At 45.5% G+C, this 26,369-nt stretch overlaps 2 non-coding genes across 2 annotated transcripts; both read right to left on the bottom strand.

The window, feature by feature from the left end:
• Positions 1–3,732: 3,732 nt before the first annotated feature.
• On the bottom strand, positions 3,733–3,805 carry trnaf-gaa (transfer RNA phenylalanine (anticodon GAA)). The gene has a single exon. It is a non-coding gene; the product is annotated as a tRNA-Phe (tRNA).
• A 352-nt stretch (positions 3,806–4,157) lies between these two features.
• On the bottom strand, positions 4,158–4,230 carry trnaf-gaa (transfer RNA phenylalanine (anticodon GAA)). The gene has a single exon. It is a non-coding gene; the product is annotated as a tRNA-Phe (tRNA).
• Positions 4,231–26,369: the final 22,139 nt, after the last annotated feature.

Below are 26,369 nucleotides of genomic sequence, written 5' to 3'. Positions count from 1 at the left end.
TACTTGAGATACAGCTCAGGGTTCCAGCTCAAGATGTCTTAGAAATATGACATAAAAGGTGTTTTGGTGAGGTTAAATGCTCCCTATTTTCCTATGTGTGCGTGCGTGAGTGCGTGTGTGTGTGTGTGTGTGTGTGTGTGTGTGTGTGTGTGTGTGTGTGTGTGTGTGTGTGTGTGTGTGTGTGTGTGTGTGTGTGTGTGTGTGTGTGTGTGTGTGTGTGTGTGTTTGAATCAGGGTAACGAGAGGTTAATGTGTGACTCGCCCTCGGTCCTGCTGTCAGGCGTCCTCCCTCTGAGAGCCAGTCCTCCAGCTGCTGCTCTCTGGGTGAAAGGACTTGATCTGAAAAGGAAAGGACAGAAAGCAAGAGGAGATGGCTGTAAATAAAGAGGAGGTGTGGGGGTCTGCAGTGTGTGTGTGTGTGTGTGTGTGTGTGTGTGTGTGTGTGTGTGTGTGTGTGTGTGTGTGTGTGTGTGTGTGTGTGTGTGTGTGTGTGTGTGTGTGTGTGTGTGTGTGTGTGTGTGTGTGTGTGTGTGTGTGTGTGTGTGTGTGTGTGTGTGTGTGTGTGTGTGTGTGTGTGTGTGTGTGTGTCTTTTGGTGACCCTCAGAGGAGCATATGGCAGTCAACACAAAGCCTTAACCCAGGTCCTATCAATACTGATACCGCCTCACTCCTCCTCTGAGGTTGTGTGTGTGTTGACCTATATGATATGTTGTGGGTGTCCTCTTACTTCTGTATTGATCTGTGACCATTTCCTGTCAGGGCCTGCAGGTTGGAAGACTGAGCCGCATGTTCAGGACCGGATAAGATTAGCATATAATCACATCACGTGACTGTGGACATTCGTTGTCCTTTTGAGGTCTTGTTGTGTCTTTTCTGTCTTGGTTTCCTCGTAGTTGATATCTGCCTTTCAGGACTGTGCATCCCTTCGTGGTTCATTTGTGTCTGTGGTAATTGTTTATATTTCAGGTGCAAGTCCACATAGAGAGACACCAGATCAGACTGAAAGGATGAGGCAGGATTCAGGATCCAATAGAGGACGTTCGTCATCTGACAGCTACAAACTAGCGTGGCACTAAGGAGAGTTGTTCTTCACTCACTCCACAAAGTCACTGTAAAGCTATGTATGCTGACTCCACTGCGAAGACTTGGTACGCACAAAAGCGGACACACACTTTTCTTTAAGGAAGTTAGAGGACTGATGTAGGAAAGGAGATAACAACACAAAGCTGTTTGCCACCCGGAGATAACCCAGCAGATTGGTTTAGGTGACCCTGATGGTAGGTAGATACCACATGGTGGAGAAGGAGGACCGTATTATCTGCATTAGAATGACCCTGACACTAACCAGAAGCTGGGCGGAACAGATGCTACCCAAGCACCATTGAAATACCCCAATAAAAGGCAGCAGGCTGAAACTAGCAAAGGGTAGATAACACATCACAGCATTGCTAAGTGTGTGGGGTTCACCAATATAAGTTAATCATATGACCAACAACAGTGTACACTTTATTATAGGGGTTACCTTGAAGGCTAGTTGTGTAGATACGTCAATAGGCATATTTAAGAGCTTCCTATGTTACTGAACCTGTAATCCAGTTTATTTTCTCACAGGACAAACAATCTTTTGTCAGCAGTGCGTTGGTGATCGCACTGCTCAGGTGAACATATCTAAAGTGTCTTTTCATCTCTGACCAAACTCTAAAACGAGAGGGGGGTTTATTGAAAGTGTTGGTTTCTGACTCACAGTGAGTTTAAAAGACTCGCAGGGGTTCTCAGTGTTTTGATGAGTGAGGGCCAATTTAGGTACCTAATATTGGATTGAGGGCCCGCCCAAGAAAAAACGGAACACAAAATACTTCCAAAACAAATCCTTTCTTTATTGTACTAACCAATTATACATACAGTATACATTACGAACTTGCAGAGGACACACAGTTGGGTTATCCACAGACAGTGACTAGCTAGAATCGCTAGCTAACTCCCGTTTCTGATTCTGATAACTTACAACAGATTTTCCGCTTAACCGCAACTCGCGAGATGCCTAGTTGCCATGCAACCAGTAGTCTAGCAAACTTTCCACAAGCTGTCATTCGTAATTTAGGAATGACAACCCAGGGGACGCAGTTTTACCATTCTTAAATTCCATTCTAATTCTTACTAGATAGGAACCATGGAGGATTAAAATATAACGCATGCATTTCAGCGTGTCACATTAACTATCGCGGGCCGCCAGAAACATTTCATTTCCGAGGGCCGCCATTGGCCCGCGGGCCGCACTTTGAGAACCCCTGCTCTAAAGCAACCACACAGGAATCACATTCTGTTTTACTTAACGACTGATATTCCAGGCAAAGATACAAAATACATTTATTTAAAATGTATTTAAAGTGTTGTGTTTACCATATCGAAATCTTCTATCTTCTTGTGGCGGTCACAAACTCGACATTTTCAAAGTTCATGGATTGCATGGAAATGTGATCTCTTGTTTTCAATTACAATACAAGCATTTAGATGCATTTCAAAGTCTTTGGTGATGAGAAATCAATGACTGCAGCAAACTAACAAGGTCTGCCGGTCCAGATGGTCAGACATGCATGAACTCCCATTCAGTCACTTTGTTGTAGATCATAAACCGGACGCATTGTTCCGCCACATCTGTCAACTTTAAAACAAACCCACGTCCGCTTTGTGACGAAGGTGTGTGTGAAAGTAAACACTCCTCACATGGAACGGTGCCTCTTCCCAAACACAAGCGGTTCATTCTAATCATGCGATCTGTGATAGACGAGGAGTGTGTCAACACGAGCCTTGACATGAGAAATTAGATTAGACAAGAAACAGGCTCGGTGTGGAGCTGTGATTTATGGTGTGTGTGTGTGTGTGTGTGTGTGTGTGTGTGTGTGTGTGTGTGTGTGTGTGTGTGTGTGTGTGTGTGTGTGTGTGTGTGTGTGTGTGTGTGTGTCACATTGTAAACAGCACTCCGCAGTGCGACAATGTAAACATTTCCTCATTCCTGAGATATCCAAGGAGCACCGTTCTACTTTTGAGCTGTCCCACCCGTGCACAAAGCCATGGCTAAGATGCATGCATGCACATACACATGATACACACACACACACACACACACACACACACACACACACACACACACACACACACACACACACACACACACACACACACACACACACACACACACACACACACACACACACACACACACACACACACACACACATGCCTAACCCTAACCCTAATCCTAAACCTAACCAAGTCTTCACCCTAAACTGAATGATCCCCCTTATGGGGACCTCCAATTTGTCCCCATAAGGGAAGCCAGTCCCCACACGTGACTATGTAAACAGATGTAGGTCCCCACAAGTATAGTAATACTAACACACACACACACACACACACTGCCTTCTGCATTCCTGGAAGCCAGTGTAGAGCGAGGACGAGGTTCAGCGAGAGATGAAGCATGTGGCTACAGGTAGAGCTGCAGCATTATCAGGGTGCGACTGACAGCACACACACCACAAGAACAAAAAGTGTCATTTGCAAACATGCACAAAGTTTAGATGCTCAAACATTTTTGGAATAAAGAAATTACACATTCCTTGCTGTTTGCACATCTTCATAGTAGTTCAAGCATCACCAATAGTAGCACTGCACTCCATGTTATGTTGCACTGACACATCCATACATATCATTTACCTTTGAGGTAACTTTTCTGCCGAAACCAGGGATCTGACCAGGGACCTTTAGATCTTCAGTCTAACGCTTTCCCAACTGAGCCATTTCGGCACTCTGAGCCTAACTTGGTGGCCGTACCGTAGGATGGAAAACAACAGCATGTCTGCAGTTTAAATGGCAGGTATGAATGAAACTACATGTCCACCAGACAGAGGCACTTCCCCTCTGGGATCTATATATATTTAATCCCAAACAAAGAAAAACACAAAATCTCAAAGCAGACGGTGGCAGCAAGTACATCTTTTAGCTTGAGTCGGGTTCTCACATAGCATCTGACTTACATATCTACAATTGCACACCCAGGCATGAGTAAACTTTGACCTACAGACAAAGGCACCAAATCAGACTGCGATGCTTCAGCAGCTCTAACCATTACGGTTGCGCCCAAAACGGATCTCTTTGCTGCCGAAACCAGGGATCGAACCAGGGACCTTTAGATCTTCAGTCTAACGCTCTCCCAACTGAGCTATTTCGGCACAAAAGGTGACATAATGGTGGCCGTCAGAACAAAAACAACACAACATTTAGTAAAGACAACAAGCCTTTTCAGAGAGTACAACTTTCAACTAATGCTTGATGGCAGTTGGGCTGTGGCTTCTAACAAGCGCATGGTGGACATGGAGGTTTCCAGATGGGACACGAGATGAAATGTTGCTACCAAAGAAAAGAAAATATTGACCAAGGCAATTTGTAAATATTCACAGTATTATATGCAGGTGAAATCAGCGGGCCTACATTAAAATGCATCCGGCAACATCTAGAATGAATGCAGAGTACAATCAGTCAGAAAATGTCAAGAAAAAAGCACCCATATATAAAAATGGCCAACCTATACACCATCTCATAATCCTGAATAAGTGAAGTTTGAAAACAGGTAGCGGATTGTAGTCATTGAGGGTGCCAAAGCCATTGAGGGCAGTACGCTCTAATGAAGGGTGCTGCAGGAATATGTTCAGCACTGCCTGAATGCATGAGGCGGCTGCAGAAAGGATGTGATGGGAAGATGAGACAGATTTATCCATGTGGGCCCAATAATGGCTTCCGAATAAACACAGCAGAACGACAGCTACCAAACTTCCTGTGGACTTGTTTATGTATTCCGGTTTAGCGCACACACACACCAGTTGTGAGCGCGTTGCCTCCAGCAGTATGGGGAACAAGTTTGAGCAGATTTAATGTGATCGGACATCCGCGGTTACTCATCTCATTGTTCACCGGCTGTTTGGCTCTTTGAGATTTTAGTGACAGGCAGCAGAGTCATGATGAGCATGAAATACAGGGTTAGTTAGAAAAGACACAACACTGGATGGCAACCCATGATGGGGAAGTACAATTTATAGAAAGAAGGTTTATCTGCAAAGTTGTATTCTAATAAATTGACATACTATCCAAATGGAAGTGTCCCCCCTTATTTTACCAAACTTTTACTTCTAAATGAGCAGATGACATCTCATATTCTAGATTACAGACTGACACAGTATCAATGTCCTATTTGTTTCAGTCCAAAACACAACAATATTCACTATTATTTAATATGTGTACAATAATAATAAGATAAAATACATAATTACTCAAAATTGTATTTAAGTACCGTACTTGAGTGAATGTGCTTAGTGACTTGACACCGCTCCCGCTGTTGGTTTTACATGCGGGGGTCCGGGTTGCAAGGGTAATAGGTTTTGTCTTTGGCTATGCCGAGTCAATTTTAATTTTACATGAGCTATGTTAAATATCTTTGAATATAACATTACATGTCACTTGTTAAAGGTTTTGATCCAAAGCGACTTGCATACATCAGCGCACTAAGCCACTGAGCCACACCCTCCCGATATTCATATATATTCTCCATGCTTGCAATGCTGGTGCAACCTGATCTCACCAGAATGCGTGACTCCACCACGACTCCTTAACACCACAATGCGTGGTGGAGTCACGAACTTTGTTACATTTGCGTGTCGGCACCACGCAAACAACCCCAATGTAAAGTGAATGAGGCTCCTTCGTCGTGGTGCACACACGCATTTCTACAACGGCCCGCAGTGAGCTTTTATTCTATACAACGTTTTTTAAATCTACTTTATAGCGTGTAGTAACTCACGGGAGGCTTCTTTTATTTTATTTGTATTCATAATAATTTTTATCTTTCGTCAGAATGTAAAAATTACATTAGTTACGAATTTGTGTTCTCAAAAAACAGTGCATTGTGGGTAATGCAACTGCTAATTTTATTAAATTAGTTTGTTTTTAAGGAAGGCCAGAGCTTCAGCTGTGTCAAATAGATTGTTCCCTTCAGTTAACGTTATTTAAAAGATAATGATCATGTCTTGTATTACGAGCGTCCATTCCCATTGGATAACGGAGAATTTTACACCCGGAAGTAAGTAGCCTATTCTCCTTACTGTCGATTGATTTTACAGTGCTATCTGCACTACTCATCGACTAAAAAACACCAAATTGTCCTTGTTAATTACACAACATTGATTGGTTTGAATTGTGTACAATGCTTTTGTATTTTCCCCTTCGATTCGGAGAAACAAATATTTTTTCGGAGTTTTTGGAAGGCAGAAGACACTACACTACCCAGAATCCTCAGCTATCGTTTGGGACTACACCATGAACCCCGTGATCAGTCCTCAAGTTCTTTGATTGGTTGACCTCCAACTGCATTCCATATGAAAACATTTCGTAAAAGAGAAAATCATACTTTATTCAGCAGTGCTTGCTTTGAAAGTCATCACATGAATGCATTGTAATAAATGGTTTGGCTGCATTAAATATTACACATCTGTCTTAGTTCTTTATTTATCTACAGAGATCGGGCATCAGAATAGACTGGAAACTATTCTTTTACCGTTCTGTTTTAATTTCACAATAAAGTTAGTAGTAATATTTTGTTTTTATATTATTGTTTTTTATTAACTACTAGACCACTGGGTCATGTTAAGACCATCTTTTTTTGGTTGCTATGGATTTTTTCCATCGCTTTTGTTACAAATATCAAAACAATAACAAAATAATATTCGTCGTAAACTGAACCGGAAACAGCAGTATATTTTATTTTGTTAACACTGTAAACTTGACAGCCTTTTAACCCAAACCACCTACTGGTTAAAGCACGTTATTACACGTTTAGAGTAATTGCAATGCAGGAAGATTGTGTTGCTTTTTAATGACTGTTTAAAATGCCTTTTTCTTAATGTCTTTCATTTTTGTAACGCACTTTTGAATGTGTTATATTTTATGAAAACATTCAAATATTAAGAGTACATACAAAATAGTGGGAAAGTAGAAGGTCAATTATATAAATATAGAATAGAAAATATCAAGAAGATACTCAAATGATATCTAGAGTAAAACAGTGTAGTGCCTGATAGGAGGATGTGCTAACTAATAAGGCTTTAATTAAAGAAATGTGCAGAATACGACAGTGTAATGGTGGAGGTACACACATATTGATAGATGTCTTGTAATGCACTGTTGATGAACCTGTGACCCAAGTTGTTCATTCATTGCATAACTACACTGTTGTGTATATGATATGTCAATAAACCTTAGAAAATCTTGAAATCTTGAAAGGGATGTGCAAAATAGCAATTATATACAGTCTTTAATGAACTATTAGAGAATAACGAGTAATGAATATGCTTTAAACGGATCTGCAGATAAATATTTAGTCTTCTCAAGCACCAAATATCAAATATGTCGTCTGATTGTTGGCACTTGACAATCACCTTCACTGAATTTCATTCAGGTGTAACTAAAGTCTGATTTAAGGGTTGTTTATATTTCACATCATTAATCCAAATCTGTAAAGTAACTAAAATAAATGTAGTGGATTAAAAATACCAGGTTAACCTTAAAGAAAGCCCTCAGGATTATAAAAGACCACCATCACCCCAGCCACAAACTGTTCTGTCTGCTGCAGTCTGGCAGGCGGTACCACAGCATTCAGACTAAAACCACCAGACTCAGAGACAGCTTCATCCCACAGGCCAGAAGACTATTAAACACCTGAACTTAGAAATAACATTCATCTGGCTGCTACTTAGAAATTATTTATCTAATATATCATATTCCAATCACTTGTAGACTCTTATTGCACTATTTCACTATTTCACTATTTTTTCTGTGTATCTGTTTTATTGCGTAGCACTGTTGGAGGAGCCTGTGACCTAAGGGGGGGGAGGGGGGTAGGACACGTTCGATTCCTGTTTTGAATAGTGTGCCGTCGATGGGTTTCATTCCATTTCAAAGTCCTTTTGGACGCTCTGTGTAAACGTCGCGCATCCAATCACAGAGGTTGAGGACTGATCACGGCGTTTGTCAAGCTAAGCACATGGTGTAGTCCCAAACGATAGCTGAGGATTCTGGGTAGTGTAGTGTCTTCGGCCTTCCTAAAACTCCGAAAAAATATTTGTTTCTCCGAATCGAAGGGGGAAAATACAAAAGCATTGCACACAATTCAAACCAATCAATGTTGTGTAATTAACAAGGACAATTTGGTGTTTTTTAGTCGATGAGTAGTGCAGATATCACTGTAAAATCAATCGACAGTAAGGAGAATAGGCTACTTACTTCCGGGTGTAAAATTCTCCGTTATCCAATGGGAATGGACGCTCGTAATACAATACAGAGGACATGATCATTATCTTTTAAATAACGTTAACTGAAGGGAACAATCTATTTGACACAGCTGAAGCTCTGGCCTTCCTTAAAAACTAACTAATTTAATAAAAATCACAGTTGCATTACCCACAATGCACTGTTTTTTGAGAACACAAATTCGTAACTAATGTAATTTTTACATTCTGACGAAAGATAAAAATTATTATGAATACAAATAAAATAAAAGAAGCCTCCCGTGAGTTACTACAAGCTTATAGTAGATTTTAAAAACGTTGTATAGAATAAAAGCTCACTGCGGGCCGTTGTAGAAATGCGTGTGTGCACCACGACAAAGGAGCCTCATTCACTTTACATTGGGGTTGTTTGCGTGGTGCCGACACGCAAATGTAACAAAGTTCGTGACTCCACCACGCATTGTGGTGTTAAGGAGTCGTGGTGGAGTCACGCATTCTGGTGAGATCAGGTTGTGCTGGTGCTCCTCTGCTCACAGTTCCCCACCAGTAACACAATCAACATGCCATTCTGCTTTAGCGGTTTATCTTACTCTGATGGCTTACTTATGATGTCGGGGTAAAGATACAAATTCAATCCAACAATTTTTCCGATTTAGAGTATATCATGTGGTGTAGAGGTATAAGCATTGGTGGTACATGTGGGGACATCAGGTTTAACACCCGGGGGTAACATGTTCTATCTTCAGATATTCTCATCTCAGTCATTTTAAATGAACTTTATATCCATGTTAAATTATCATCATACGTAAGCCATCAGAGTAAGATAAACCGCTAAAGCAGAATGGCATGTTGATTGTGTTACTGTGGGGAACTGTGAGCAGAGGAGCATTCATGCGCTACAGCATTCCAAGCATGAAGAATATTATAAGCGATGTACTTTGTCACAGGGAAGTTATTTCATATTTTAGTTTCTAAAAAAGATTCGGTACACCTTGTAGACTTGACCCTGTGTGCACTGCTCTCACTACTGTAGCATTTGTATCACTATACTGCCACCACTGGACAGAGAGGTGGTACTGCAGCCATGTAATGCTCCCAATGTAATATGTGTTGTGAGGGAATTATCTATTGTCAACCCGTGGTTTGATCTTAGCGTGTGACCTGTGCAGCCAGTTTGTCTCCGTGTAGTGTTAACTAGTTGTGGCTTGTGTTTGTTAGTTTTTGGAGATGTGCTCCATTGTGTCTTTTTACAGTGTTGTTTATTGTTATCAATTTATTTAGCAAGAAAGTTGTTTTATTTTGTCTTCAGTTTGTTTTGTAAGTCGGCGTTTGAGTACTCTTTATTTTCATATATTTAAGCAGTGGCGGCCGGCCCATAGGGGCGCTAGGGGCGCCGCCCCACCTCTTGCCAGATACAAAATTAAAAAAAAATATATATATTAAATAAAAAAAAATATATATTTAAAAAAAAAATATATATTTAAATTTTTAATGAACAAGGTAAATATCATACAATTAGTATCACAAAAATGTATAATCTACAATACAATCTCGTTTAAAATTGTGTTACGATGTCTAAAGTTACTGATAAGTCACCTGTTTCCTGCCTGGCCTTGCCCATGGCATTAGTTTATCATTACGGGGCAGAGCCCCCGAGCGAAACAGCAGCAACCAGCACGTTGCAAAAGTCTCAATAGTAAACTGTGCCGCCGAAACATAATTTCAGCCAATCAGCGCCGTCAAATATTTTGGTCACGTGGGCGCTCACGTTGGCGCCCATGTTGCTTACGTGCGTTGACGTGATTTGTTTTTTGTTACGTCGGCATCATTTAGAAACGTGTATTACAATTTAATCACGGTAAAATATGTTCATGTTGTTGTAGCTCCCGAGCCAGCGCGTCTTGTTTGAATGATGCGAGTAAACACAGCTGACAGCTGCGGTGAAACTCGAGCGACTAGAGCGATGCGATAGGAGCGTTTAGAGCGAAGCGAATATTCGCATCGCGTCCGGTCTGAACGCAGCATTAAAGCAAGCTCCACGCTGCACTGGAAACGCGCCATTACATCACCAGAAGTCCTAATTTAAGGGGTCATTTGTCCCAAAAAAAATTTTTTTACTGACTCTATCAACAGCCCCACCAAAAATATTTTCCACCAGCCGCCACTGTATTTAAGCAATAGCTCACGACAGGCCGTGGTATACGCTCAGTATATCATGGCTAAGAACCAATCAGATCGCTTGATTTGACTTGTCCGTTTTATAATAAACAGTAAAAACATTATACTCATTATAAAACGGACAGCAAATCAAGCTATCTGATTGGTTCTTAGCCGGGATATAATGAGCGTATATCACGGGTAGTGCTGCGTACCTGGACTCACATTCAGGTTCAGGTCCGGACTCAAGTCCAGAGGTTCAGGTTCAGGTCCGGACTTATAAATCCGGACCTGAACCCATGGCTTGTGTCAAGTTGTGTGAGTAACTAAAGTGAACTTATTGTGAGCTAATTATCAATTGAAAATTAACTCATAATCAACTCAAATTCACTCATCAGGTTTATTGTGCTCCCTTCCAACTTGTGTCTACATTTCTCTACAAAGTACAAATGTGCCACTTAGTCTACAAATGACTTATGACAGCAACTACAGTGAACTACTACAAAGTTCAAACATGTATTTCATTTACCAAACTAAAGTAACCAAACAGTCCCTGAGCTGACTGAGCCTAAATCCCTAAAGCGTTGCTGAAAGGTAGAGTGTAGAGTAGACTATACGCATTACACTGTTACACACCTACTATACAGTATAGGCTGTAGTGACTGTACAGTCAGAGTGTACTGTACTGTCTGTGCACCATGTATTTTCTACAATCTACATGTGTACATTATACAGTACATACTACATACATAGTGATGTACATACATACTGTTAGAAATTAAAATCAATGTTGATATGGCGTAATTTTGAATTAAATACACTAATTTAAATCATTTTTATTCTGAAAAAACCGGAAGTTCACACTATTAACTTAATACTTTTATTCTGAAAATTCTTCATTTCCGGTTAGCATTAGCATGTGGCGAAATTCTACATCTTCAAACCGTGAATCGAAGGTGAAATGACATGTGATGTTGTACACTGAGCACACTGGGATTAGCACTCATTTATTCACACTGAATAACGTTCATCAGGGAATGTTTAAATAACCACAGACACCAGAATATACGTAAGTGCTAGTTTTTTTGCGAGTCCAAGTACCGGTTCCTGACGTTCCGGTTTTAACCGGACTTGAACCGAAACTTTTTACAAGTCCAGTACCGGTTCGGCGTACCGGTACGCAGCACTAATCACGGGTAGAATTGTAGTTACTTTTCACAAGTCAGTATCCCTCCGTGTCTGAGAAAAGCTACAGCCGTTATAACTGTTACTTACATTACGTCCGTTACGAAACTAACTAACTAACTAACAAAGCTTAAGATGGAAACATTTAAGGTTAACTTTGACCTCCGAGGTGGCCTTACTACGGAGGAGTGGATTGAGCAGTGCCTATCTCCAGAAAACACCTGCAGAGCTACGTGAAGAGCAGGTAGAACAAATGGAAAAGTACCATCAAAAGCTTTCTGATGCGGGTCTTGAAACAAAGCAGAGAAATGATGACCGCTAGTGGCGACAGGTGCGAAAGCTCTCTCCAGAGCCACTGGAAGCCGAATCTCGAGGACCGGAGAAAGTGGAGCAATATTCTCGCCAGTCGCCACGCCAAGCAACAGTAACAGGGGTGTCAAACTCAAGGCCCGGGGGCCAAATCCGGCCCGCGACTTCATTTTATGTGGCCCGCAAGAGCTTTTAAAGAATATAATTTATAGTTTATTATACGGTTACATGCTACTTTACATTATATCTATATATGTTCATTTTAATAAATTTCTTATTTTATAGTTATTTCACTTTTATTTATCCATACTTTTATTAATCTGTGCTGTTTTTCAATCTTACCCTGTTGCTGTTAAACTACTGAATTTCCCCACAGGGATTAATAAAGGTCCATCTTATCTTATCTTAGTTAAGCATGTTGCCCATACACTACATGTCCCACAATGGATCTCATTTTGTGACATGCGCACTGAAGAGACTTGCAATTATTTGCCCTAGACTTCTGCTTTCAGACGTAGTTAATTATGAAGTTATTACCCTATCCGATAATAATCCAATGCAGAGGCAATAATGTAATATATAATACATTATTTCATATATATTATATATATGTATATTTATATAGTTACAACCGGCCCTTTGAGTGCAACCTTAATGCTATGTAGCCCACGATGAAATTGAGGTTGACACCCCTGGGCCCTAGTACAACCAGTAGCCATGCTACTGATGCTACAGTTTTTCAGTGGCTGAACAATAAACAGCAACATACAAATGAATTTAAATAAATAGTGTCATGCCCTGGCTCAAGGACGGACAAAGGAAGGAGACCACACATGATTCATCCAATTGAAGTGCATTTATTTAAAGAAACTAAATTAACTATGAAGTCCGTTAATCAGTAATGTGTGTGTGTGTGTGTGTGTGTGTGTGTGTGTGTGTGTGTGTGTGTGTGTGTGTGTGTGTGTGTGTGTGTGTGTGTGTGTGTGTGTGTGTGTGTGTGTGAACATGCATCAGTATATAAAGAACAAACAAACAAACAAACAAACAAACAAACCAAGGTCCAGTAGAGCCAAGCGACCCAAGAGGAGAGAAAGACTGACTGCTCAGGCACCCATACTTGTAGCTGAGCAGTCAACCCAAATCAGGGGTCAGCAATCTCTCCTGATTTGGGGAGTGGCTAACCAGGGACCTGAGTCAAGGCCTAGGGGCCGTCACACCTCCCCCCTTAAGAATGAGGTAGCACCTCAGATCCTGAAACAAAACAAGAACATTAGACACAACATTTTCTTCCAAATTCATAAATCCGAGTAATACGTCTCAGAGCACATCAAAACTGCATTATAAGCCAAGTGATATAGGCAAAGAAGGAACTATGACAAAAAGTACATGAGGTGACTACCGAAATTTGCACAAAACCCGCAATCATTACAGCCTAACCCCAGGAAAAGCAATTACTGCTGCTTAGTGGACGAAACAGGGAATGCCTGTACGGCCAAAACTTCAAGAAGAATGGGACGAAGCTCCCCTTGCCTGCCCCATCTTACCCAAAGAGGTTACTGTAGCTCTCTTTCACATACTTCCGTGTGTTACAAATGTTGCACTGACCTTCTAGCCCAATTGACATTGCCACATGTTTAGCATCATTCCACACTTATCAGTACAAAACCAGTCCTCGCCTCTAACAGGAAAACTCTTTCCTGCAATGTTTATTTTGTTACCCCTGAATGGCTTTGCATGATCTGGCCAAACACGACCACCTGCCAGGTCATTTCCCAAAATGATGTCCACTCCAGTCACGGGCAACTCGGAACGAACACCAACCTCCACTTCTCTCTGGACCCAATCACAGGACAGAAACAGTTTATGCTCAGGACAGAAACAGTTTATGCTCAGGACAGAAATGGTTTGCAGACCAATCCCTCTGACTGGAACACAGCGCCCCATGTCTGAATCTGGAGAAAAAGGCAAGATGGCCTCCCTCACAAAAGTATTCAAAGCTCCCGAGTCCCTCAAAATCCTGTCTTGAACTTTCTTGTCACTCCCAACTAGGGTTACAAAACCGTCAGACATGAACGAAGCATAACCCGACTCAACCTCTGAGATATCAATTGCCTTACCCTGCATCTGCAATGGAGCCAAGACCTCTGTTTCACCAACTCTGGGATGATGAACAGTTGTAGCCAAACCAACTGACTTCACATGAAAATGGTTTCTTTTCCCCTCTAGCAAAGGACATTCTTTTTTCCAATGACCCTGTTGATGGCAATAATTACACACATTCGCATTGCTTGTGCCATTAGGGTGGTGTGCAAACTTTGGGGACAAAGATCCTGCTTTCTGAGATTCATTCCTTTCATAACGCTCACCAAAGATGCGCCTGTGCGTCAACACGTACTCATCAGCCAGTACTGCTGCCTCCCTAGGACTTTATGTTCATTAATATAGGCTGCAATGTTCTCAGGGACCGACTGTTTCAACTGCTCCAGAATGATTAAATCACAACTGATCCAATGTTTTTACCCCAGAAGAAGAGTACCAGCGCTTGAAATGCAAGATCAAATCCCGTGTAAATTCCACATGTGTTTTGTTACCACTCTTTCGCCAGTCTCTAAAACGTTGGTGGTACGCTTCAGGCACCAACTCATAAGCCTTCAAAACGGACGATTTCACCGTATCATAATCTTTACAGGCGTCAGAGGATAAAGCGGAGTCGGCTTCTTGTGTTTTACCTGTAAACACACACTGCAACATTAACGTTCTGTCCTCATCAGGCCAGCCCCTTGAGTCAGCAACACGCTCAAACAGACACAAAAAGTGTCTATATCATTTTCATTAAACTTTGGCAACAACAGTAAATTACCTCCAACATCAAAGCGTGAACTTACAAGTTCCTCATTCAAAGCCGATGCAGACTTCTACCTGCGCTAATCAAAGCCAATGTTTGCAGTTCCAAATCCAGTTTCATTTGTTCTAACCTCAAAATCAACAATTCTTTCTGTTGTTCAAATGTCAAGCCAGACACATAATTAGTGACGATGCTCTTACCTGCCCTGTCCATCAGTACCGCACAGTCTAGCAAATGAGCCTTTATAACACTTTTCAGGGTTTCCTTTGTTTGCTTGGAATCAAAAACAGAGTAATAATGAGCAATCTTCACCAACTGCTCCTTTGTACATTGCTCCAACAACTCATCCGAGGGACACTGAACAAAATCTTCCACAATGTTAGCCATATCAAACCACCAAAATCTAGCAACCTAGATAACCACATTGAGGTAACATACACCTTTACACTATGCAACAACAACTGGTGACTCCCCATGCTCAACTAACTAGAGTATGTACCTTATCTGACTAAACTCGTACCTAGTCTTCGTACAGATACTTGTGGCGGGTATTTATTCACTGAAACCCAGTGGCACTGGAAAGCAACTGTATACACAGCGACCCCACAAGAAACCATGGACGTGATCCCGAGACAACTGCTCTAGCCACTTTCTCTGTCACACTGAACCCAACCCCCGACAACAGACCCTCTATTGGCGCATTTCCACTGCAGCGGGTAGCCCCGTTTAAGCGTCCTGAACCGTCCTCAAGCGGCCAGGCCAGTTTTTGGTGGCATTTCCATATAGCCTAGTACCGGCTAGCGGGTACTTTTTCCCTTTTTTTTCGGCCCCATAAAATCGTGGTTCTTTTTTATCAGACCAGGCCAGGGCTGTGACGTCAACACTCTCGACTGCTGATTGGTCAGAGAGAATCGTCACAAGATCGCGCGCGAGTTCATCCCTAGCGTCGCATATATATTTAGAAGCAAGCTTGCAGCATTTTTATAAACAGCATTTTGTAAACGGAGGAGCTACAAAAATGGCTACGTTTTTTAAGAAAAAGCACACCGTGGTCGACCGAGGAGGTGACGACGTTCCTTCATCTCATTGGGGATGATAAAATCCAGCGGGAGCTCGACGGAACAACAAGAAATGTAAAAGTGTTCCAGGATGTCTCTGCACAGATGTCCGAACGCGGATTTTCGAGGACTTTCCTGCAGTGTAGGGAAAAACTTAAAAAGATGAAGAGTGAATATCGCATAATAAAGGACAACAATAACACGAGTGGTGCGGGTCGCAAACAATGGAAGTGGTTCGACTTGTTGGACCAGATTTACGGCCACAGACCGGCCAACGTTGGGAGGGAGGGAGGCCTGGACTCTGCAACGGCTTTACTGGAGTCCCTGCAAGGTACGCTCACTTCTAACAAAGAAGTCTATTTTATCCTTACATTAATGTTCGACAACCCGAAGTGCTACATAGCTAGCTAAGGCAGATAGCCTAGGCAGATGGCCTTAGCTAGAGCTATTGTTTGCTAACACCATATGTGCCATTGTTTACGTTCAGTTTTTCTTTTCTATAGTTGTTGTTGCTATTTAGTATTGTGCTGCAGTAGTTTGTGGAATTAACAAGTCATGTTGCTGTTCTAGATGATTACATTGGGACTCGTGAGGAGGATCATTCCCGAACAACGGGTGATGGCAGTGTTCCGTCCACATCGTCATCGAATCCAGAACGGACCCCAGCTCGACCACAGACCCCAGCCGAAGACCCTAACCCGACTCAACCACCAACACCGAGTGCCATCACGACACCGCAGCGTGTGGTTCTAGGTAAGAAATAGAAATGGCAAAACGACTGGAATTGTGTTTTGTTTTTTTAAACCTTGGATTATCCATCGTCAGTAATTAAAATAAGCTATATCACTGTGTGGAAATGCTCTGTTACAAGTAAAGTCTTAGCTAGTAAGCAGCTAGTACCGTTGTGTGTGACATCCAATCATATACATATATTTATATTCATTATCAACAGGCTGGACATAATGTAATTCACTTTCACAATCATTGTAAACATCTAGGGCCAGAACTTTCTTTAGTTCACCTTACTGTTGTTCTGTTTATACATGTTATTCTTATATCCTTGTGTGACCTGTACCTGTCCTGTGTTTTTTCCTTATTGCTAATTATTATTATCTTATTGTCACCCAGGCAAGAGGAAACGAGGAGGAGAGGATCGGGCCCAGCAGGAACGGCACCATGAACAGCACATGGCCCAGCAGGAACGGCACCTGGACTGGGCCAAAGCGTCTGCTGAGCGGAGATGGGAGTTGGATGCGGCCTTGAGAAGGGAGGAGGTCGCCTTGAGAAGGGAGGAGGCAAGGGAGGAGGCCGCCTTGAGAAGGAGGAGGCCGCTCAAACAGAGACCTTCAACCTAGCCTTCCTGCGCACTCTTGGCGAGGTGCTAGGGGGACTGGGCAGCCGACGTGGCCCGTCTCCTCCTCGTCCAACTTAAAATAACATTAATAGTTATTGTACATATTATATATATTTTTTCTAGTTACTTTTTAAATGTGTACTTTCTTGTTTATTTATGTTCTTTAAAATGTTCATTTTATTTGTACAATACCATGTATAGTTATGCTGGCTGCAATAGAGTTTATAATTTGTATTGTTTAATGGCATGCCTTTTTGATACACCATTTTTTTTTTTGTATACTGCCATCATTAAAGTACTTCTTTGACTTATCTTATCTCTTGTTGATAATGAATGGCACCCAACAGAAAAAAAATCAGATTCACATAATCTTTATTTAGAGAAGATATAAACATACATGAATTTATAAAGGAATAACAAACACCATCAGTTAGGAAAAAGCCCCTTAGTTTTAAGAGATTTAAAGCAAGAAATTGAGTTTGCTAGCTTGAGGTCCTCCTCTAAAACATTATTACATGTTTATTTTGTAATGGTATTAAGAATACATGATAAATATATAATACATGTAGACATTTCTCAATTGTAATACCCTCGTTCTATTAGACTCAAACAACACATTCCTTATATATTTCAAAGACGAGAGAACAAAAGAAACCTATAACCCATTCAAGCAAGCTTTTAACATGTCTAGAAGAAAGATTGAGGTTATATTTTATATTGTGGATACTTTAGCCTCCATCCAAGTTTACAATTGTCCACACTATTTTACACTTGCATTTATGAATATAGTTTTGCTGTGTTTTACACTTTAGTATTTATGTTTATAGTTAGCTTTGATATTTGCTTAATTGATTAGAAAGATTTTCTTTTCATGATCTGATATTTCCTCAACTGTTATTATGGGGCAGTACTTACTGGTGCTTGAATTTCAAATATTCAATTCAGATAATATTTGTTTAAAACATTTGACAAACACATGTATATGAAAAAAAAAGGATTTATTTATGTTCAATACAATGCATATTTAGGTATTCAGGTAGCGCATCAAACCCTCTCTGATGTCAGTGCCCTCCTCCTCTGCACCTTGAGCCGCTGCTACCCCTGGCTCTGCGGCTGCTGGTGCATCCCACCCATCATCATAGTCCTCTCCATGACTCTCGCAGAGGTTATGCAGAGCACAGCATGTCCGCACCATGGATTTCACAAGTTTAACATCACAGTCATTTCTTTTCATGAGGCAACGCCACCTTCCCTTCAGTCTACCAAATGCGTTCTCAACCACAACCCGTGCGCTGCACATTTTCTTGTTGTATACGACATGTTCTGCTGTCAGCCGTCCAGTGTCTGGGAAGGGTTTTAAGAGCCAGCTTTGCAAGGGATAGGCATTGTCTCCAAGCATGTAATAGCCAGCATTCACCCCACCAATGTCCCTGGTGCAAGGTGGAAAGTAGTTGCCACGACGTCTGCGGCGACGTAACTTCTGAAATACACAAACAAAAGCATACATATTTTAATACGTAAAAGTGGTAGCTACAATTAATTAAATATTTGAAACACTTTGGTCGTATTGTGAGCGTGAGCCTAAACACATGGCTAGCTAGCGAACGTTAGCTTACCGAGTAGTAAGTCCTGTTGTAGTCTCTGCAGCGTTGTAGGACTTCCACAACTCTCTCGTCAGCTTCTTCTGCATCTCGTCTTGCTATACGCAGCCTACTTTGAAACATCACTTTCCTGCTTGCTGTGATCACTTTCCTGCTTGCTGTGATCACTTTCCTTCTTGCTGTGATAACAAGCCACACACCAAGAAACAAGTAAACGATCGCTTCCACATCCTCCATTGTTTTGTGAGTTGTGTCGCATTGAAGATGACGCCACTGCAGTTTTACTCAGCGTCGCTCCGCCCAAAAAGCCCGCCAAAAAGCTGATCGCCCCGCCTACACTGCGTTGCTACCTCAGGTCCTAAACTGTAATGGAAATGCGCCACGGCCTCGGCCGGCCGGCGAGGCAGCCCGAGGACTGAGCGAGGATGCTTAGGGGCGCTTAAACGGGGCTACCCCGTTGCAGTGGAATTGCGCCATATTAGAACCTGCTGCGTGGCCTCCCAGAGGAGAACACCAGTCACATGCCACACCAAACATTTAGCAGATTTACCTCAAAGAAAACCGGCCCAAACTAGATTATAATAAAGCTCTCCAAAACAACTACATCCATGTGTGATACTCCAACCTAAATTAGCACAGGCAATTCATACCAACAAAATGTATGTCAAAATTTGACTTTTGACTTTAGACGAGCCCCCATGTCACGCCCTGGCTCAAGGACGGACAAAGGAAGGAGACCACACATGATTCATCCAATTGAAGTGCATTTATTTAAAGAAACTAAATTAACTATGAAGTCAGTTAATCAGTAATGTGTGTAGTGTGTGGGTGTGTGAACATGCATCAGTATATAACGACCGCACACCCAAACCAAGGTCCAGTAGAGCCAAGCAACCCAAGAGGAGAGAAAGACTGACTGCTCAGGCACCCATACTTGTAGCTGAGCAGTCAACCCAAATCAGGTGTCAGCAATCTCTCCTTATTTGGGGAGTGGCTAACCAGGGACCTGAGTCTAAGGCCTAGGGGCCGTCACAATAGCCAAATAATGGATCAACGCTCTCTGTCTAATATGTTCACTAGCTGTTAGTGTTGTTGCATAGCAACCACCTCACACTATGTTTTGTGCAGTAGGCAACGGAGGTACTATTTTATTTTGAACATCATTATTGAAGAGTTTATCGCCGGCCACAAGAGGGCAGCGTCACTGCTGTCGCTGCCCGGATATGCCGTGCTTTGACCCGGTAGTGCCTAGCGGCCATTTTAGTTCACATGTTGTTCATTCACTCCGCCTCGAGTTGAGACGTTCATCCACTCACTCATGTAAGACTGTTTCCACTACTGTTTAGTGTGTCTTTAATATATGTAATTTAATATATGTGTATTGGTCATGACATGCATGTATGTAATACTTTGTCAGCTTATCCTGTGGCATTGCTCTGTTTCAGGGTGTCGTCATCTTTGTCAATAAAGTACCAAGACTGACATTGAGGAGTGTGTTTCTTCATGACGACACCATGGTCATTGTTGGATGCCCTGTCCCCGGCTGCGAGTTCGAATCCCAAGACTTGTCTGAAGCACTCGTCATTGCTATATTGACGATTCATGGATTTAGCCACCAGCATGCAGCGCCTGTCATGGCCGCGCCAGCCCAGGCCCCAGCCTCTCACGGCCCGAGACTCGATCGGCCCAAAGTTGATGTGGGCGTGTGGCGATAGAGGAATGGAACGTGTTTATCCACCGATGGGACGTATTCCGCGCCGGCTCAGGCATAGGGGATGCCCAGGCCCCCTTCCAGCTGTTTCAGTGCGCTGGACCTGTACTTGGAGACAGCCTGTTGAAAGCCGCTCCCGACACCGCTTCCGGACCCTTGCCAGACCTAATCACCGTCATGCGTTCCCTAGCTGTCATCCCAGTCGCTACATGCGTCCTGCGCACCGAGCTACTTCAGCTCCGCCAGGAATGCGATGAGACATTCCGTGCATTCGCTGCCAGAGTGCGGGGTAAAGCAGAGACATGTGCATATAATGCGGTATGCGAGTGTGGTAAGGATGTGGACTATACCGACCACATCATCCGTGATGTTCTGCTCAATGGCATTTATGACTCGGACATACGCCGCGAGACGCTGGGGACACCTGACGTCCTGGTTAAGCCAGTTAATGACGTAATTGCACTCGTCGAGAACAGAGAGATGGCCCGTAACGCTCTCCCGTCGTCCTCCCTATCAGCCATGTCGTCATTCCGGCACCTGAAGACGACTCCACAGACGAGCCCCGCCCCAAGCCCTGCGGACGGGGCTAAACGTGCCTCGTGCCCGGAATGTAAGAGCGTCTTTAACGTCTTCACGGAGGGGCCTCGCGGGTGGAATCCTAAGCCTCACCAGGTGTGTATCGGCTGCTATAGGGCCCGCCGACGACAGAGGCGTCAACAGCCGTCGTCCGACAGTCAACAGGCCGCCATGGGGTCGGAGCCGGTCTCCCAGGTCTCATCGGTGCAAGCTGGGGCCCGCCCTGGCCGACGTCACAGGAGCCATCGCCGACGCCGCGCCCCGACGTCGCACGGATGTGTCAACAGACAAGCACCTATCAGACTCGAGCACCACATCTTCTCCAAGGGCGAATGGAGACGGGCCAGGCTGAGAGACCACCCCCGAGCATTAATCACCATCTCGATGGACATGCCAGTCGGGCTGAGGGATGGCACCGGCAACCGGGGCTCGGCCGACGGAGCTCGGATATCCGCCGTCGCGGACACTGGCGCGCAGTCGGACCTTTGGTCGCTGGAGGAGTTCCTGGCCTGCGGTTTCTCGCGGGACGACCTGCGACCCGTCAGCCTCAGCCTGTCAGCCGCCAACCGCTCCCCTATATCCATCGAGGGGGCGTTCTTCGCTAGGCTCTCGACAACCTGCAGTGGGGGGCGTGTCACATCCTGCCGTTCCATGGTATATGTGAGCAGCTCGGTCCGGGCCATGTACCTCTCCTACGAGTCGTTGCTCAACCTCGGCCTCTTGCCCGCGAACTTCCCATCGGACGACGTTGCAGGGGGGCCCAAGGAAAGGCGTAGCCCGGACACGGCTGACACGCCAGACCAGCCCTTGTCCGTCAATGCGACGAGGTCAGCCAACTGCGTCTGTGTGGGGCCAGGTGACCCCCGGGACGCCCAGTGCACATGTTCTCAGCGCACGGTCCCCCCGGCGCGCCCCGTAGCACTGCCGTTCCCTTGTAAGCCAGAGAACAATAACAGGATGAAAGATTGGCTACTCGGGAGATATGCCTCGTCAACGTTCAATACTTGCCCCCATCGAGCACTACCATGCATGGAGGGGCCACCTATCGAGATGCACGTGGACCCCGCAGCTACGCCTAGGGCATGTCACACCGCGGCTACAGTGCCTCTACACTGGCAGCGGAGGGTCCACGATGACCTACTGCGGGACGAAGCCCTTGGGGTCATTGAACGTGTGCCATACGGCGAGCCTGTGACGTGGTGCCATCGTATGGTAGTCACTCGGAAGCACGACGGCTCCCCACGCAGGACCGTGGACCTCTCCCCCCTTAACAAGTTCTGCCAACGTGAGACCTTCGCCACTGAGTCCCCGTTCCACCTTGCACGCCGTGTGCCGAAGGGCACCTGGAAGACCGTCACGGACGCCTGGAACGGCTACCACAGTGTCCCCCTGCGTGAGTCGGATCGCCACCTCACTACCTTCATCACACCCTTCGGCCGTTGGCGCTACACCAGGGCACCACAGGGTTTCCTGTCATCAGGGGATGGCTACAACCGTCGGTTTGATGCCGTCCTCTCGGACTATGAACGCAAGGAACGTTGCGTGGATGATACCATCCACTATGACACCGACCTGGAGCAACACTGGTGGAGGACCATCGACTTCCTGACGCGTGTCGGCCGGTCAGGAATCGTGTTAAACTCAGACAAGTTTCAGTTCGCGGAGAGGTGCGTCGATTTTGCTGGCTTCAGGGTGTCGGAATCTACCATCGAACCGCTCCCGAAATACTTGGACGCCATCCGGGACTTCCCCACCCCTAGCTCCACGACGGACATCAGGAGTTGGTTCGGCCTTGTCAACCAGGTGGCCAACTACGCCCAGTTGCGTGACACGATGGCTCCATTTAAGCCGTTCCTCAGCCCACGCTGTGTGTTCCTATGGTCCCCCGTTCTGGAGGAGGCCTTCCAGGCGTCCAAGCAAGCCATAATGGAGGCCATCCGTGAGGGCGTGGAGATCTACGACATGCAGAAGCGTACCTGCCTCCGCCCTGACTGGTCCATGCGTGGCATTGGCTACTTCCTGCTCCAGCAACATTGTCACTGTGCCTCGGGCATACCGGACTGCTGTCCAGGTGGATGGAGGATCACCCTCGCGGGCTCGCGTTTCCTGTCCCCTGCGGAGCAGCGCTATGCGGCCGTCGAGGGAGAGGCCCTAGCTGTGGCTTGGGGTCTGGAACAGACGCGATACTTCACACAGGGGTCCGACAACCTCGTCGTGGTCACCGACCATAAGCCGTTGGTGAAGATCTTTGGCGACCGTACGCTGGATGAGATCACAAACTCACGTCTGTTTAGACTCATGCAGCGCACCCTCCCATGGCGCTTTGACATTGTGCATCTACCTGGCAAGAGCAACTATGCCGCTGATGCCACGTCGAGGCATCCTTCCCCCTCGGGCTCAGCGAACGGCCTCTCATTGGGGCTGCCGAGCGGGCCTGACGCCGTGGAGTCAGCACTCATGGCCTCCATCCGCGACGACGCACGGAAGCTCGGAGCCGTCTCTTGGCCCATCCTCGCACGGGAGACAGCAGCTGACGGATGCCTCGGCCACCTCCTCCAACTCATCGAGCAGGATGGTGGGATTGACGTAAATGACCCTGCCCTGGCGAGTCTGTCATCGGTCTGTGAGTCCATCTACGCACAGCGCACAGGACGGCGTCCTGCTCTATCGGGACCGCGTCGTGGTCCCCCCATCCCTCCGTGGGAGAGTCCTTCAGCATCTCCATGCCGCCCACCAGGGAACCTCAGTGATGGGGCAGCATGCCCGAGCCATAGTTTACTGGCCCGGGATGTCCGGGGACATTCAGGCGACCAGGGACGGATGTGCAGATTGCAACCGCAATGCTCCGTCACAGGCGGCTACACCCCCCCTGCCGTCCTCACCCCCGTCCACGCCATTCGAGGCGGTGTTCGCTGACTTCTTCGACTATGGGGGCCGCCACTACCTAGTTGTCGGGGACCGTCTCTCGGGCTGGGTAGAGGTCCTGAGCTCTACGGCGGGTACTGCCCTGGCGGGCTCAGCTGGCCTGGTCCAACACCTCCGTTCATTCTTCGCCACCTTCGGCGTACCGGAAGAGCTCTCGAGCGACGGTGGTCCGGAATTCAAGGCGAGCCACACTGAGGACTTCCTCCGCTTATGGCATGTCAAACACCGTGTGTCGTCCGTTAGCTTCCCGCAGTCGAATGGGAGGGCAGAAGTTGCGGTTAAGACCGCTAAGCGCCTCCTGATGTCCAACACCGGCCCGTCGGGCGGCCTTGATCAGGACCGCTTCCTGCGTGCTATGCTGCAGCTGCGAAACACGCCTGACCCTGACTGCAACCTCTCGCCAGCGCAGATCATCTTTGGCCGCCCCCTTCGTGGCTCGCTCTCCTTCGTGAACCGCCTCGAGAAGTTCTCGAACCCGCACATCCGCCTGCTATGGCGCGAGGCATGGGCAGCGAAGGAGGACGCCCTTCGGACCCGTATGTCCCGTACCACCGAGTCTCTGGGGACTCACTCAAGACCGCTCCGCCCATTGGCACTCGGCGAAAGGGTATTCCTCCAGAACCAGCAAGGCCCGAGCCCCCATAAATGGGACAGGTCAGGGATCGTGGTGGAGTCGCCGGGCTACGACCAGTATCGGATCAGGGTTGACGGTTCGGGACGTTTGACACTGCGCAACCGGCGCTTCCTCCGTGCCTATACGCCGGCCACACCCTGCGCTCGTGAGCAGCCGGCTGCGCCCTTGCCGCCGCCCGCTGCTCTGGACCATCAGCCCCCACCTGTCCACCCGGGCTGGGCGACGCCCCAGGGGATCGCTCAACGGCCGGCTGTTGGACCCCGCGACTCGGCTATGGGCGCTTCCCCACCGGCACCTGCCGGTGAGGCATCCTCTGACCTCACCGTTCCTACGGGTGCCTTCCTGGGCGCACCGGTGCCGCAGTCGCCGCCGATGCTGCCCCAGCCTACTCGGCCAGGCCGCGTGAGGAGGCCGCCTGCACGTTACGAGCCCGAGTCCGGCAGCTGGATTTAGACCGTTAACCTATTCCCATAGCTTTCCGGTCTGGGGGGATGAAGAGTTTATCGCCGGCCACAAGAGGGCAGCGTCACTGCTGTCGCTGCCCGGATATGCCGTGCTTTGACCCGGTAGTGCCTAGCGGCCATTTTAGTTCACATGTTGTTCATTCACTCCGCCTCGAGTTGAGACGTTCATCCACTCACTCATGTAAGACTGTTTCCACTACTGTTTAGTGTGTCTTTAATATATGTAATTTAATATATGTGTATTGGTCATGACATGCATGTATGTAATACTTTGTCAGCTTATCCTGCGGCATTGCTCTGTTTCAGGGTGTCGTCATCTTTGTCAATAAAGTACCAAGACTGACATTGAGGAGTGTGTTTCTTCAATTATTTACTAATAAAAACTATTTACATTGGAGTGTGTATTCTTCTTTCATATTGCCACACTTGGTAACCGTTTTATAAAAGCAATAGCTCACTTCAGGCCGTGGTATATGCTCATTATATCACAGCTAAGGGGCGTGGTTCGGCCCGACGCGAAGCAATATATATTTTTGCCCGTTTTTCTTAATCTGTTGTTACTTCCCTTTTCTTTCAGACAATAAGGTAATGTAACAGACCTCTACGCTACAGTCAAGTGTTTTAAACACATGACATTTCTTATTTAAAGCACTGTAAAAAGCGGCATTTTAAACTATTAAATGCGCGAAAAACGCACATAATTACGGAGCCCCTAAAGGGACATGAAGAAAGAAAAAAAAAAAACAGAGGGAGAAAAAAAAAAAGTCAGTATAACGAGTTAGTATCTCGTGCGCACGAGAACGTTTCTGGTGAGCACGAGAAAGTTTCTCATGGTCACCAGAAAGTAGGCTTGTTTGAGACACATTGCGGCTCGCCTCGAAAGTAGACGAGAGTAGCCGATCGCAGTCGGGGGAGGTGTCAAAAAGCTCGTCTTAAGTCGGACAGCTCGGACTCGGAGTCGGCTTGACTGGCTGGGTTTGCAATGGCGGAAATTGCGTTGGCGTTTTGCGTTGCAGATGAAGTGGATGCAATAGAAATCCCACATGTATTGTATGGAGAATGACATGATGATCCGCACACATGAAGCTTCATGAGCATGAATTGAACAGACCTGCTGCTGTGTTAATTCTTTAGCTGCCACTTTAAGCTTTATGATGTGTACAACATGGATGTAATTTGATTTAATCTTGCCATTTTAAATGATGTATTCAATAAA

This window comes from Pseudochaenichthys georgianus, chromosome 5 (genome assembly GCF_902827115.2).
Source record: "Pseudochaenichthys georgianus chromosome 5, fPseGeo1.2, whole genome shotgun sequence".
Classification (NCBI taxonomy): Eukaryota; Metazoa; Chordata; class Actinopteri; order Perciformes; family Channichthyidae; genus Pseudochaenichthys; species Pseudochaenichthys georgianus.
This window is presented reverse-complemented; position numbering and strand designations above follow the sequence as displayed.